Source organism: Tenrec ecaudatus, chromosome 12 (assembly GCF_050624435.1).
Source record: "Tenrec ecaudatus isolate mTenEca1 chromosome 12, mTenEca1.hap1, whole genome shotgun sequence".
In the NCBI taxonomy this organism is placed as follows: domain Eukaryota; kingdom Metazoa; phylum Chordata; class Mammalia; order Afrosoricida; family Tenrecidae; genus Tenrec; species Tenrec ecaudatus.
In genome coordinates this window covers 108654754-108669937 of record NC_134541.1, presented here as the reverse complement: position 1 = coordinate 108669937, position 15184 = coordinate 108654754, and positions in this window count along the sequence as shown.

The window sequence follows — 15184 nt, the reverse complement described above, 5'->3', positions numbered from 1 at the left end:
AATATATACATAGGTATAGATAAGAGATGGTAGTTCACGACACAAAGAATCCAGGAACAGGCGTATGAATGGTGATACTAGAAGGGTAGGGGAAAGAGGGGGAGAGAAAGGGAGAAAGAGGGAACTGATCACAACGATCAACACATAACCATACACCCCTCTACAAGGGGAAGAACAACAGAAAACATGGGGAAGGGAGACAGCTGTCAGTGTGAGAGATGAAAACAATAACAATGTACAATTTATCTGGGGGTTCTAAGGGGGGGTGAAAAAAATAGGATCTGATATCAAAGGCTCAATAGAAAATAAATCTGCAAAAGGATCTAAGCAACATATGTACAAACATGCCTGACTCAATCAATGTATGGATTGTGATAAGAGTTGTATGAGCCCCAATAAAATGTTTTAAAAATGAATGAATAAGTAAAATATTCTTTTAGATTAGGAATGTGATGCTGTTTGTCATTCTTAGAATATTGCCAATATAGGTTCATTTAACTTCACTAATGCCGAGGATCTATCTTCTGCATCTCTAGCCTGTCCTTATTCCCTGTCTCCTTGTCCCATTTATGAGGGCACATTTGAAAAAAGAATTGATACTAGGCTCCAGTTTACACATGCATAAGTGTGTTCTAAACAAAACATGTCTCTGAAATTAATGGGGGGGGGGGCTCAGTAATATTTAGTCTCCTTAGGGTTCCTTTAAAGAGACGTTTAATCAAGATAGTGACTTACAAGTACATCTGCTGGACCAATTAAATTCAAGACAGAGAAGTCATTTCAGAAGGTTATGATGATTGTTTGGGGGTAGCAGGGTTCTAAAGAGGTAATCTTAATAGATTTTCTCAAAAGTATACAATGATTATTGAGGCTCATTAAGAAGAAATTTTATCACATTGGTGAAGATATTGTATTAAGAGATTAATTATGATACTTTATTCTTTTTTATTTAATTTTAATTGGGAGCTAATACATGTATCATTCCATAATTCAATCACATCAAGTAGTATTATACAATTGCTACAATATTAGTTTCTAAACATTATTTTTCTTCCTGGACTCCATGACATTGGCTCCCTTTTATTGCCTCCCCACCATCACCAGAATCCCTTATTCTACCTGCTGTCCCTATAGGTTAATCAATCCTGCATTTCATATACCAAAAAACAGAAAAACATATAACACATATTCAAGAGGTGACACCACCCAATAACATAATACATCTGAGATAAACCCTACTGTGAACCAACAAACAATAAAGAAAATTTTGAAAACTAGATCAGGTCCAGAGTGTATCAGAGATGGGATCAATTGAGAAGGTTTTTATCATTCAAGTCACTTATTCCTTTGGTCTTCTATACCCATCTCTCCAATGCACTCCATTAACGTGGTGAAAACTACTTAGTTTTGAATATAAAAATAATTCATAAAAATAATTTCTGTTAGAGCCCCTTAAATGTCCTTGTTTCTCAATCTGTGGATGAAAAGTTTTAGGATGGGGGTCATCACTGTGCACATCATAGAAGCTGCAATGTCATTCTTGGTTGAGTGGAAGGATGAAGGGTTGAAATACACAGCAATGATGGTGCTGTACAAGAGGACACCGCAGCCAGGTGGGAGTCACGGGGGAGAAGGATTTCCACTTTCCCTTTGTTGATGGTACTCTCAGGACAGCAGAGGTGATGCAAACGTAGGAAACCAGGATGCAAACCAATGGGATCATCATGATCAGACCTCACTAACTAAGAAGCACCATCTCATTGAGGTGTGTGTCAGAGCAGGAGAGTCTCAGGAGAGCAATCATTTCACAGAAGAAGTGAGGGATAGTGTTCTCCACAGAGAATGAGATTGGAGCCATCAGCAGGGTATGCAACAGAACATTTAGAATGGCAATGACCCAAGAGCCAGTGACAAGAAGGACACAGAACAGATAGGTCATCTTTTATGCGCAGTCCAAGGGATGGCATACAGTAACAAATCAGTCATAGGCCATCACAGTCAGAAGGAAATTGTCCATGCCACCAAACACATAAAAAAATATATATATCAATGAGACACTCAGGGAAAGACATGGCCTCAGTTCTGAGTGTGTTGGTCAGAATATTGGGGACTATGTTGGAAGAGAAGCAGCGGTCTACCAAGGACAGGTTGCAGAGGAAGAAGTACATGGGGATGTGCAGGCCGGAACTGTGCTCATGACCAGGATGATGCGCAGGTTTCCCAAAACTGTGACCACATACATGCTCAGGAAGAGCACAAAGAGGAGCTGCTTCTGCTGTGGATGTCTGGAGAGCCCTAGGAGGAGGAACTCAGAGATACTCCACTGATTTGCCACACTCATAGCCATGGAACTGTTTCATGCACAAGAGCAAATTCAGAGACCTAGATATGGATGGAAAAATGGTAGCAAATTAAACTCCAGTTTAAGACGTTTGCAAATCAGTTCATTGATTTGCTAGGAGATCTGTCCACCTGACCCACACTCTTAATTTCCTGAACTCAGTCCTGATTCAACTCCTATTGAACTCGTGAATTCGTGTGGCATATGTATAACTGACAAACACAAGCACTACACACAAGTCAACTCTGCGACTATGTGTCTGTTCTTTTTTTTTTTAGTTCTCAATCACTCACATTTTTATGCAAAGAAAAGAGAAGCATCTGTATACCGCTGGGTTCATCTCACAAGTTCATTGACTTAGGACTTCCCTTGGTCACGCATTGTCACAAGTTTATCCAAGGGTGTTTATTATAATAATTTCTCATCTTATAAACAAAAAAAGCATCTAGCAATGTCTCATTTGCTGAAATACTACCTGTTCAAGGTCGGTGGTGTAGATGTTAGGTATTCATCACTTCTGCATAGCTGGCCAATATTTCTCTTTATTTTTAAGATGGGAAAATCTTGTAAATACAATAGTAACTGAGGATCAGGTATTCATAGTCATAGTCCTGTGTGCATGCAAAATGTCTGAGAGAATCACAGAGAGGTATTTAGAGGGGAATCTAAGGCTGTTGTGGACTGAATCCCTGAAAGCGTCATTAGAGAGAAACAGAAAAAGAGAGTTAGTGTCGCACCTACCTTTTGTTACCTTTGGGTCATAGTAATGGCAGAGAAGATTATCTAACTCATGGTTCAAAACTTAGAGATAAAATCATCTTGGTGGAGACAAGCCCCAAACAGAATCCCCTGGCACCTCAAGTCTTATCAATATTGTGACTTAAGCTTAATTCTATGGGCTTGGAAATTCAGTTATTCCATTATTAAAGTATTATTATTCATTCTTTCTTAGCTTAGAAATTTGACTTTATGCAGTGTAGTCTGCATAAATCTCCCCCTGCCTCATCTTTGCTCATTTACTACATAGACTGTGTGATGTCTCTTCCAATGGGGATAAAGGATTACAGAATCGGTCTTAACCTTTTACAACATCTGGTATAGAATATGGTCCGTTTTAGTGGAGCAATCAAGGGGAGGATCTTGATGCACAGTACGTACCATGATTGAGGAACTCGGCACCACCGGACTGGATTATTATTGGGATAGCTTTTAAATTTCAAAAGTGCCCCCTTTATTTATAGATCTACAACATTTCCCCCTTTCTTTTCCAGCCTTATATTCTCATGCTAGAAGAGCTATACAATGCTTGCAAGTATATAAAAGGCTGTAAGGGCACATTGGGACCCCAATGGAAGCAATTCTATTGAGATGGATGGAGAAGAGTAAGGCTGGAGTTGGAAAAAACAACAAACAGTAAAGGGAGTTTAGTGTAAAGCAAATGGCTTGTAACGATACTACCAGCAGATGGAAGTAAAGATGGCTTCGTGTATTGGAGGACAACATTCAGGTTTGGCTGAAGGATGAGGGTGAGGACTAGAGCAGTGAGAGAGAGGCAGGCAGAGGATGGGATTGTTGTAAATAGGGCCAAGTTCTCAGTTCGGGTTCACTTGTAGTCATTAGATTGGATGAAATTGTCCAGGAGTATGTAGAATGAGAAGAAATAATTCCAAGAATATAACTCTAGAGAATCAAAAAGGCATATGAATAGGAGGATAATAGAAAAAGGAGTGAAAAAATTGATGGTAAATAAAAGTATTGTCACAATAGTATAGAAACTTTTATTAAACAAAACTCTCATCACGTGAAGATATTTTGTCAGCATGTACCCCATTTAGGTGTTTACACATATGAAGCTGGTGTATTCATCCCTTTAACCCTTCTCCAAAGTATTCTGCATTATTGGATTTTTATGCTATGCTATCACATCAGTTTGGCATGCTCAGGTGACACAAAGTGTGTTCTTTTCAGCAGTCCTTAAGTTCTGAGAACACAAAGAAGTCTGAAGGAGCAAGATGGGGACAGTGGGGTTGACAGAGTAAGGTTTACAAGGAAATTGTTGTGGGACAGCCCTTGATACCTTTGAAAAATGAACAGGTGAATTGTGATGGGAAAAAATTCTTCAGATTAACTTTCCTGGCTCCTTTCTTGACAATGCAGTTTTCAATTTTCTTAAAACTTTAAGACTTCTGTTAAGATGGCGGACTAAGTAGTTATACTACACAGAACCTTTGTAACAAAGACATAAGAAACCAAATTAAACAGATGCTGTTAAAAAGTTTAAAAGGTGGGGGAAGGGAGAGTAAATAATAAATAAATCTTATTAAAACAAAAAGAAAAAAGCCATAAAGATTTATTAAGCATTAAAATGCATCAATAAATGAAATAAGAAATGTCACAAACGAACTTAACTTAGTACAGATAATTATGTGGGTAAAGAAACCAGGAGCACCGACAACTGGAGTCAAAAAACTCACAACAAATAGTAAACAAACACAAAAATGCATTGGGGAGGATGGAGGGGATTGGAGCAGAGACCCAAAGCCCATCTATGGACAGTGGAACATCTCTCCACAGAGGGGTCTCAGGGAGGAGATGAGTCAATCAGGATGAAGTAGAGCACTAATGGGTCAAGCAATATACCTCTGACCCCTTGAGGCTTCCTCACACACCCACTCCAACCCTCCACTGCTATCATGCCACTTCCCAATCTAGACTACATGGGAGCATGTACATAGGTATAGGCCATAGATAAAATGCACAACACATGGAACTCAGGAACAGGAACGGGAATAGAGACACCAAAAAGGTACAGGGAAGTGGGGGGATGGTGGAGAAGCAGGGGGGCACTGATGGCAATGAATGGCACATAACCAAACACCCCCAATCCAGGGGAAAGAACAACAGAAACTAGAGGAGAAGGGAGACAGCTGTCAATGTGAAATTTGAAAATAATTAACAATCTACATTGTATCAAGGTGCTATGAGGTTTGTGGGTAGGGTGGGCACGAAGAAGGGAATAAAAAAGAGGAGCTGATCCCAAAGGCTCAGTGGAAAGTAAATGTCTAGAAAAGAATGCTGGAAAATATGTAAGATTATGTCGGATACAATTGATGTATGCATTGTAACAAGAGTTGTTAGAGTCCCCAATAAAATGATTTTTTTAAAAGAGAAAGAAAGAAACTAGGTGCACCTGCACCACACACATACACACACACACACAATACATAGAAAAATGACAGCAGTAAATTTCTATTTCTTGTTAATTACACTGAATGCAAATGGATTAAATGTACCAATTAAGAATAGAGAGTAGTAGGATCAATTGGAAAAGAGGACCCATCAATATGCTGTCTACAAAAAGCACACGTGGACACAAAGACAAAAGTAGACTAAATAAAAGGATAAAAAAGACCTATGTAAGATATGACAAAATAATAATAATTTATAAATTATCGAGGGTTCATGAGTGATGGGGTGGCAGGGATGGAGCAGAAAAATGAGGAGCTGATGCCAAGGGCTCAAGTAGAAAGCAATGTTTTGAAACTGAGTAGGGCAACAAAAGTACAAATGTGCTTGACACTTAATGGATTCATGTATGGATTTTTGATACTACTTGCACGAGCCCCCAATAAAATGATTTTTTAAAAGACCTATGGCTGACTTTCTTAGTGATTAAGATTGTAAATTTCCTCTGACAATTCATCCCCAGTGTTTGTGTAAATAACATCCAACTATGAAAGAATTGACTCTGTACAAGTGAATACTTCATGTACTATGATATGGAATAAGCCTATATTGGCCCAATATTCCTCCCTCAAGAGAGTTTTTTAAAAATTGTACCAAAAGTGGTCAGGGACACAAGAAATGCTGAGAGGAAGTGAGATATGTAATGGTACCGGGGGGCCGGGGAATGGGGGGAATCGCAATGCATGCGCTGAAAGCTGAAACTAAATGTGTAGGAATTGTTGAATGAGAAACCTACTCTGTAAACCTGTGGCCGATGCAATATAAAACATTCCTTTAAAAATTTTGTACCGGGGCTAATCAAAAACAATAATAATGGAAGATCATTATGACCCAGGAGGAGAATCGATAAGACTCTCCAGCAAAAATTAGCTAAGGGGTTTTGAAAGGGAGCCAAAGGCAGATAAAAACAAACAACAACAAGAAACAGATACAGGAATGGGATTTGGGCACACACTAGCCCAACTTAAGAACAATTAGTTCTTGGATCATGTCCCTACTCAATACTTGCCCTCAGGAAGGGAACACAGAAAATAAGGGTGCTATAGCAAACTGAAGAAATTAGATCATGCCAGGCTAAAATAAAATAGTGTCTGGGGTCTTTTTTTCCAGAAGAAGAATGTCTGTATTTATTGTTTCTTTAAAAATATAAATAATTTTATTGGGGGCTCACACAACTCATCACAATTCATACATCCATCCATTGTGTCAAGCATATTTGTACATTTGTTGCCATTATCATTTTCAAAACATTTCTTACTACTGGAGCCCTTAGTATCAGCTCCTCATTTTTCCCCTTTCTTCCTCCCTCTCTCCTTCCCTCCCCCATGAGCCTTGATAATTTATAAATTATTATTTTTGCATGTCTTGCACTGTCCGATGTCTCCTTTTACCCCCTTACCTTTTGTCCATCCCCCTGGTAGGGTTTATACGTAGGTCATTGTAATCAGTTCCCCCTTCTTTCTCCACCTTCCCCTTACCCTACTGGTATGGCTACTCTCAATATTGGTCCCGAGGAGCTTATCTGTCCTATATTCCCAGTGTTTCCAGCTCATATCTGTCCCCATATACATGCTCTGGTCTAGCCAGATTTGTAAGGTAGAATTAGGGTCATGATATTGGGGGTCAGGAAGCATTAAAGAAACAGAGGGGAGCTGTATGCTTCATAGGTGCTATATTGCACCCTAACAAGCCCGTTTTCTCCCTGTGACCATTCTTTAAGGGGATGTCCAATTGTCTACAGGTTGACATTGGGCTTCCAATCCACTCTCCCCTCCCCCACCATTCATGTAGACTTGATTTTTTGTTCTGGATCTTTGATGGCTGATACCTGATCCTGTGGACACCTCATGATCACACAGGCTGGTGTGCTTCTTCCATGTGGACTTTGTTGCTTCTCAGCTAGATGGTGGCTTGTCTCAAAAAAAACCATCCTTCTAAATGAGATGTCCACTAAATCCACGTGGAAGATCACCAACAGATCGTAATTCATATAATCTGAAGTCAAGGTAGGGAATAGTACCAAGCCTAAATTGTGAGAATTCTGCTTTCAGAATCTGGATGACAGTGGAAGCTCAAGATACATTTGTGGAAACTACATGGGAAATAAACTTTTGGTGATCTCCCTCTATGCATAACTGAGGGATGGGAGGAAAGAGTTACTACCCTGTTATCCCCAAAACTAAGACAATATCTTATATTAATTTTTGCTTCCAAAGATGTGCTAGGTCTTATTTTCAGGGGATGTCTTATTTTTCTATGAAGCAGAATATGGTACACATTATTGTTGCTCGCAAAAAAAAGGAAACGTATTATCTGTATAAGGTACAGTAGTTGTTGTCATCACAAACTAGCATAATCAGACAAACTGTGAATCCCACTGTATCCAGAATTTCTTGTTACTACCATTATTTCCATGTACAACAATCTATGATACATTTGCTCATTTATTCAATGACAGCCATGTCATCATCTTCTGGAACATTATCATAACAATTCAAACCCTAAATTTCTGGGTGAATTCCTTCTGACTCCATTTCTTTCAGAATTGGTGGACCAAATCTCTCATATTAGCAATAGCACTGTCCTTAAATGAATACTTCTTGTCAAGGTAGCTTGCTCATCATGCATTTGCAATGCAACTGTCAGTGATTTCTCCCATTAATTCTTTACCCAAGTCACAACCTCTTGCCGTTTAGGTTTCACAAAGTTTCCACGTTGATGTCTCTCCGTTCTATTTTCAATGTAGTCATTAATTTCCATGTGCAAATTGTCCTTGAATGGCTTGTTTATTGCAATATCAAGAGTCTGGTGATAGGCTGTCATTCCTGTGGGAATCATTATTTGATCTATTTTTTCTTTCGTGATGAAATGTCTTCATGTCTCTTAGGACAATGAATGCTGGCTGCATCACAGACTAGCAGGCCTCTTTGGCTCCCTCACATAACAAGCGGCAGCATTAAATTGACCCACTTCCTTATAACTGCTTTTGTGGCCAAGGCTTTTTCAGTTTCCAGAATAAAAACGCCCAAACACATTCAATCTTTTCCTTCTTGTCCTTAGAAATGATTAAAAGTGGGGTTTTGGTGCCATTCAGATGAATTGCCCAATTACAGGAAACACATGCACTTTGGAAAGCAGTGCAGGGAATGTACACTGAGGAGGCACCCCACTCTTCTATTGTGGTTTCAGATGATGACCCATAAACACTGCAGTTTCATCCATAGTAATCATATTGGAAATATTGTATTTAGAGAAATCAGCATCATCAATAAAGGACTTGAATGCAAGTGCTCGCTTAATAACGTGAGCATCTTCCAGTCTAAACAATGTTGTGGATCTTCCTAAAAAGAGTGCATTTCACTGAAGGAAATTATCCGGCCAGTGTTGTGATACTTTGAAGTCTTTGGTGACTATGTCAAACTATGGTGCCATTTCAAGGGCACATTCTTGAATCTGAGCCCTATTCACAACCAAAGCCTTTGCTCTCCTGTCAACAGCCCATTCACAGATCAGGTCTTCCAGCTCGGAAAATAATGGTGGCTGACCTGATCCACACTTGCGCTTTTTAGCATTTCCCTTGTCCACTTTTTCAATAAGGTTACCATACTCTGCACACCATTTTTGGACCAATCAGATACTCAAAATCTTCTCTTTGCAGAAAGCAGTAAGATTTTGACCCCAAGAGTCTTCCACAATTCCGTTCTTGTACTCCATGTACTTCAGTAGCTTTTTCTTTTGGGGCTCGTGTTTAGGAGTTTAAAAATGACACTTGGTTATCACAGTGTGGGGAGGGGGATCCCTTAATATGACACAGGAGGATAGAAGGGAGAATCAAAATGACACAGGAGAATCAGAGGGGGGGTATTACCATTTTGTAACCCCTCTGATCCTCCTGTGTCATTTAAGTGATACCCCAGTGCCATTTTAAGCGATCCCCTCCCCCGACCACTGTGCCAGTGGACACCTTCCCCAGACATCCCCCCAACCCCTTTATCAGACATTACCACCCTACCTCAGTCACCCCTGTGTGTCCACACAATGTGCCCAACTCCTGCCCCATGGTACTCACTGTCTAGGTGTAAATAAGCCAGACTCTGTCGGGGCAGAGCGAACAGCAGGCTGCAGCTTGTCCTGGGGGTGCCATGGGCTCTCTGGTTAAAAGAGACCTCGCACTTTCTGTCTGATCCGGCAGCGGCCAACAGTGGGCTTTTCATCCAAATACAAAAAAATTCACATTATTTTCAAGACCACATGGCATGTATTTGATAGGCCACATGCTGGAGAATAATGTGAATCTACATATATTTACACACATTTATATCATACATAGCTCTATCTCTGACCACAGTGTCATAAAGCTGGAAATGAACAAAAAGAAGATGAAGAAAAGGGCAAACAACGGGAGGATGAATAACTCTCTATTGCCAAAGGAGTGCATACTGGCACAAATCAGAGATGAAATTAGGAAACTTCTAGAAAACAAAGGGAATGAGAACACGATGTATGAAAACCTATGGGATACAGCAAGGGCACATATGAGAGGAAGTTTCATAGAAATGCATACACACCTGCAAAAGGAAGAGAGACTTATGATTGATATGCTGGAACAAAATTTACAACCACTAAAGCAGAGTCAACAGGACAATCCTACTAATAGCAAAGAAAACAAATAATAAAAATCAGAGCTGAGATTCAGGAGAGGGAAAATAAGAAACTGCGGACAAAATGAATGCTGTTAAAAGTTAGTTTTTTTGAAAAGATAAACAGAACCCACACACCGTTGGCAATCCTAACCAAAGAAAGGAGGGAACAAATTTCAATCGTAAGAATGAGGGATGAAAGAGGGGACATTACAACTCACAGTAATGAAATCAAAAGGACAATTACACAATACTATGAAGGATTGTACTCCAATGAATTCAACAACTTAGAAGACATGGACAAATTCTTGGGGGGAAAAATCATTCCTTCCCTAGACTATCCCTGGTGGATGTCAAGAATCTCAACAGACCCATAGCAATAGAAGAAATAGACAAAGTTATCAATGGATTACCAGCGCAAAAATCCCCAGAACCAGATGGCTTCACAGGAGAATTCTGCCAAGTATTCACGGAAGAACTAACACCAAATCTACACAAACTCTTCCAGAACATAGTAAAAGATGGCAAATTCCCAAACTCCATCAATGAAGCTACTATAACGCTGATACCAAAACCAAGCAATGATTCCACAAGAATTGAGAACTGGAGGCCAATATCCCTAATGAACATCGATGCAAATTTCATTAACAAAATATTGGCCAATAGAATACAAAAGTATATAAAAGAAATAATTCACCATGACCAAGTGGGATTCACACCAGAGATGCAGGGATGGTTCAAAATAAGAAAGACCATTAGTATTACTTGCCACAGTGACATGAAAAACTTTAAGAACCTCATGATAATATCGATACATGTGGAAAAAGCATTCAACAACATATGAGTAAAACTACAGAACACAATTACAAGAAACTAAGGGTGACCTCAACAAATGGAAGAATATTCCAAGCTCTTAGATTTGAAGACTCACTATATTAAATATGCAATTTCTGCTCAAGGCACTATATAAGTTTAATGCAAACCCCAAACAATAATCTTCATCTTCTTCAAAGAAATGGAAAAAAAAATATCACCAACTACATATTTAGAGGGAAGAAGCCGAGAATTAGAAGAGAAATCCTCAAGAATGACAGAGTAGATGGGCTTGCTTTACCTGACTTTAGCATATATAATAAAGCCACAGTTGTCAAAACCGCATAATATCATGGTATTGGTATAATGACAGATACACAGACCAATGGAAAAGAACTGAAAACCCAGAAATAAAATCATCAGCGTACAGACCACTGATCTTGGTAAGGGCCCAAAATTATCCAATGGAAAGCAGATGCCCTCTTCAAAAAGTGGTGCTGGAAAAAAATGGGTATCTACCTGCAGAAAAACGAAGCAAGACCCTTATCTAACTCCATGCACAAGAATAAACTTAATGTGGATCATAGCCCTGGAGGTTAGCCCCAAAATATTAGGGCCATCAATGACGGAATTGGGACCAACCTGAGAATTTTGGCGCAGGGAATACATAGACGATCATAAATAGGGAAGGACATAAACACAGGGAGTGCACAAATTAACAAGTGGGATATATTGAAGATAAAACACTTGTGTACATCATAAGAATTCACCACGAGAGTAATATGAGAGCCCAAGGATTGGGAAAACATCTTTAGCAATGAGACATCAAACAAAGGTCTTATTACTTAAATCTAAAATACACTATCACAATATAATACTCTACTACCTAACACCCTCAACGATAGCCCAATTCATAAAATCAGAAAGCAGCAAGCATTGGAGTGGCTGTGGTGAGACAGGAACTCTCATGCACTGCTGGTGGACATGTATGTATGCACAGCCACTATGGAACTGGATTTGGTGATATGTAAAACAGATGGAAATCAAGCTACCATATGACCCAGCAATCACCCTACTGGAATATACCAAGAAGAGGCAAGAAAAACCATGGGCAGACATCTGGATGCCAATATTCATTGCGGAACAGTTCACAATTGCAAGGAGTTGGAAACAACTCAATTTTCCATCAACAGATGAATGGATTAAAATCTGTTGGACATAAATACATGGAATAATATGCATGGCTAAAAGGCCGTGATGAGCGTATGAAGCATATCACTGCATGGGAAGAATTGGACGAAATAGTGCTAAGCAAAGTTTGCCAAGCAGAAAGGACAAGTACAACATGAGTCTGCTGAGGTAAGCATAAAAAAAGTACAAAGGGGGCATAGGGAAACAGCTACTATATATAAACATTTCTGATGTGAGGTCTAGGTAGCATAGCAGGAGCCAGATCAAATTCAGCAGTACGTATGGTAGCCAACTAAAAAGGTGGGGAGGAAAAATAAAAATAAATGGGAAGTGGGGGCACAGGGCACTAACCAGCCAAGGGGAGGGTACTCTTTATATCTCCACAGGGAAAGAGAGACCAGACTTCAACCCGGTGCTTCAAGATGTGAATGCAACATACCGGCATGGATTAGGGAACCAATAGAGAGGTTTGAGAGGCTGGTCCCAGTCCAAACTACGTGGACAGCTGCCACTCCCACCAGAAGAATTTATTTCAGAAGACAGAACTGAAGCTTCAGCTCAGGGAAAGGGACATGTCTGATCAGAGCACATGGGTGCAAATGGAGGGGGAGGAAGAGAGAGTGGAGTACATCCTGGCCCACCAAGCCTTGAGGAGATATCCCCACTCAGAGCAGCCAATCAACAGAGAATACCATACGGCCGACCCCACTATGAGACATGACATCCCTCACTGACCCATAGCCCTACAGCGGCAACACTGAAGACACTGTGGGGGAATTAACCCCGATCTGTCCCGACTACACCGAGGCAAAACAATAAGGGTGTGCAACAGAAAAGCAAGGGGAACAGAGCAACGAAGTTCCCAGGGAATGCTGAAAATAGACTTTGAGGCCAGGGCACGGGACCCCATCACACTCGACCAGAAAACACTCCTAAAGGCCAACAAACAGTCCTTGAACTAACTACAGGCCTTTTTTTCCTTCCATTGGTATTTTTTTTTGTTGTGGTAGTTTTGTTTGTTGCTTTGTTTTGCTCTATTTTGTTTATGTGCGTGCTATTATCTCTGAAGGTCTTTATAATAAGATAGACTAGATGAACATTCTGGAGGATCAAACAATGGGGCCAATGATTCTTGGAGGATATGGGAGAGGGCTAGGTGGTGGGAAATGAAGTGGTGTTAGCAAACCCAGGGACATGGGAAAAACAAGTGATCCAAATCGGTGCTGTGGAGGGTGTAGGATGCCTGGTAGGGCTTGATCAAGGTAATGTAACCAAGAGGAATTACTGAAACACAATTGAAGGTTGAGCATAATACTGCGACAAGAGGAAAGGAAAAGGAAATAGAGGAAAGAACAGGAGGCAAAGGGCATTTATAGAAATCTCAATAAAAGTGAGTACATTTGTAAGTAAATTTATATAAGACAATGGGGAAATATATATATTTTATGTACTATATTAAGGTAGCAGATGAACATTGGGCCTCTACTCAAGTACTCCCTCAATGCAAGAACACTTTGTTCTATTAAACTGGCATTCCATGATGCTCACCGTCCGGGCACAATCACTGAAGACAAATTGGGTGCATAAGCAAATGTGGTGAAGAAAGTTGATGGAGCCTAGCGATCAAAAGATATAGCGTCCAGGGTCTTAAAGACTTGAAGGTAAACAAGCAGCCATCTAGGTGAGAAGCAATAAAACCAAAATAGAAGAGGCACATCAATCTGAATGATCACGAGTTGCTGAAAGTTCAGATATCAAGCAGCAAAGAACAAGAACTCATATCATTTTGTGCTCACATTCCTGATACGATTGCTGAAGACAAAAGAGTGCATAAGCAAATGTGGTGAACAAAGTTGACAGTGTCTAGCTATCAAAAGATGTAGCATCTGGGGTCTTAAAGGCTTGAAGGTAATCAAGCAGCCATCTAGCTTAGAAACAACAAAGCCCACATGGAATAAGCACATACGCCTGTGTGATCATGAGGTGTCAAAGGGATCAGGTATCAGGTATCAAAGAACAAAAAAATCAAATCATTGTGAATGAGAGGGAGTACAGATTGGGGACCCAAGATCCATCACAAGGCAACTGAACATCACCTTACTTAAGGGTTGCAGGTAGCAGTTGAGTGAGTCAGGGTGCAGTGTAGCCATGATGAAAGATACAACTTTCCTCTAGTTCCTAAATGCTTCCTCTTCCCACACTGTCATGATCCCAATTCTACCTTGCATATCTGGGTAGACCAAAGGATGTACCCTGGTACAGATAGGAACTGGAAACACAGGGAATACAGGACAGATGATCCCTTCAGTACCCTTGCTGAGTGTGCTGATACCGGGAGGGTGGAGCAAAGGTGGGGTAGGAAGGGAGAACTGATTAAAAGGATCTACATATAACATCCTCCCTGTGGGATAGACAACAGAAAAATGGGTGAAGAGAGACATCAGACAGTGTAAGATATGACAAAATTTTAATAATTAATAAATTATCAAGCATTCATGAGGGTGATGGGAGTGGGTAGGGAATGCAAAAAATGAGGAGCTGACAACAAGGACTCAAGTAGAAAGCATATGTTTTGAGAATGAAGATGGCAACAAATGTACAAATGTGTTTGACACAGTGGATGTATGTTTGGATTGTGAAAAGAGTTGTATGAGCCCCCAATAAAATGATGTTTTTAAAAAGATAGATTTTTTTAAATGAAAAAAAAACAAAACTCAGATGTGTTTGACACAATGGATGCATGTCTGGATTGTGATAAGAGTCGTATGACCCACTCCCAATAAGATGATTTATTACAATTTAAAATAAAGTGTGTGACACCTCGTGATCACACAGTCTGGTGTGATTCTTCCATGTGGCTTAGAGGTCACACAGAGATGCCGTATATTAGAGCATTCTTCCTTTTAAGGTAAAACAGGCATGTCTATTCCCAGTGCACCCAGGACCCCCTGAT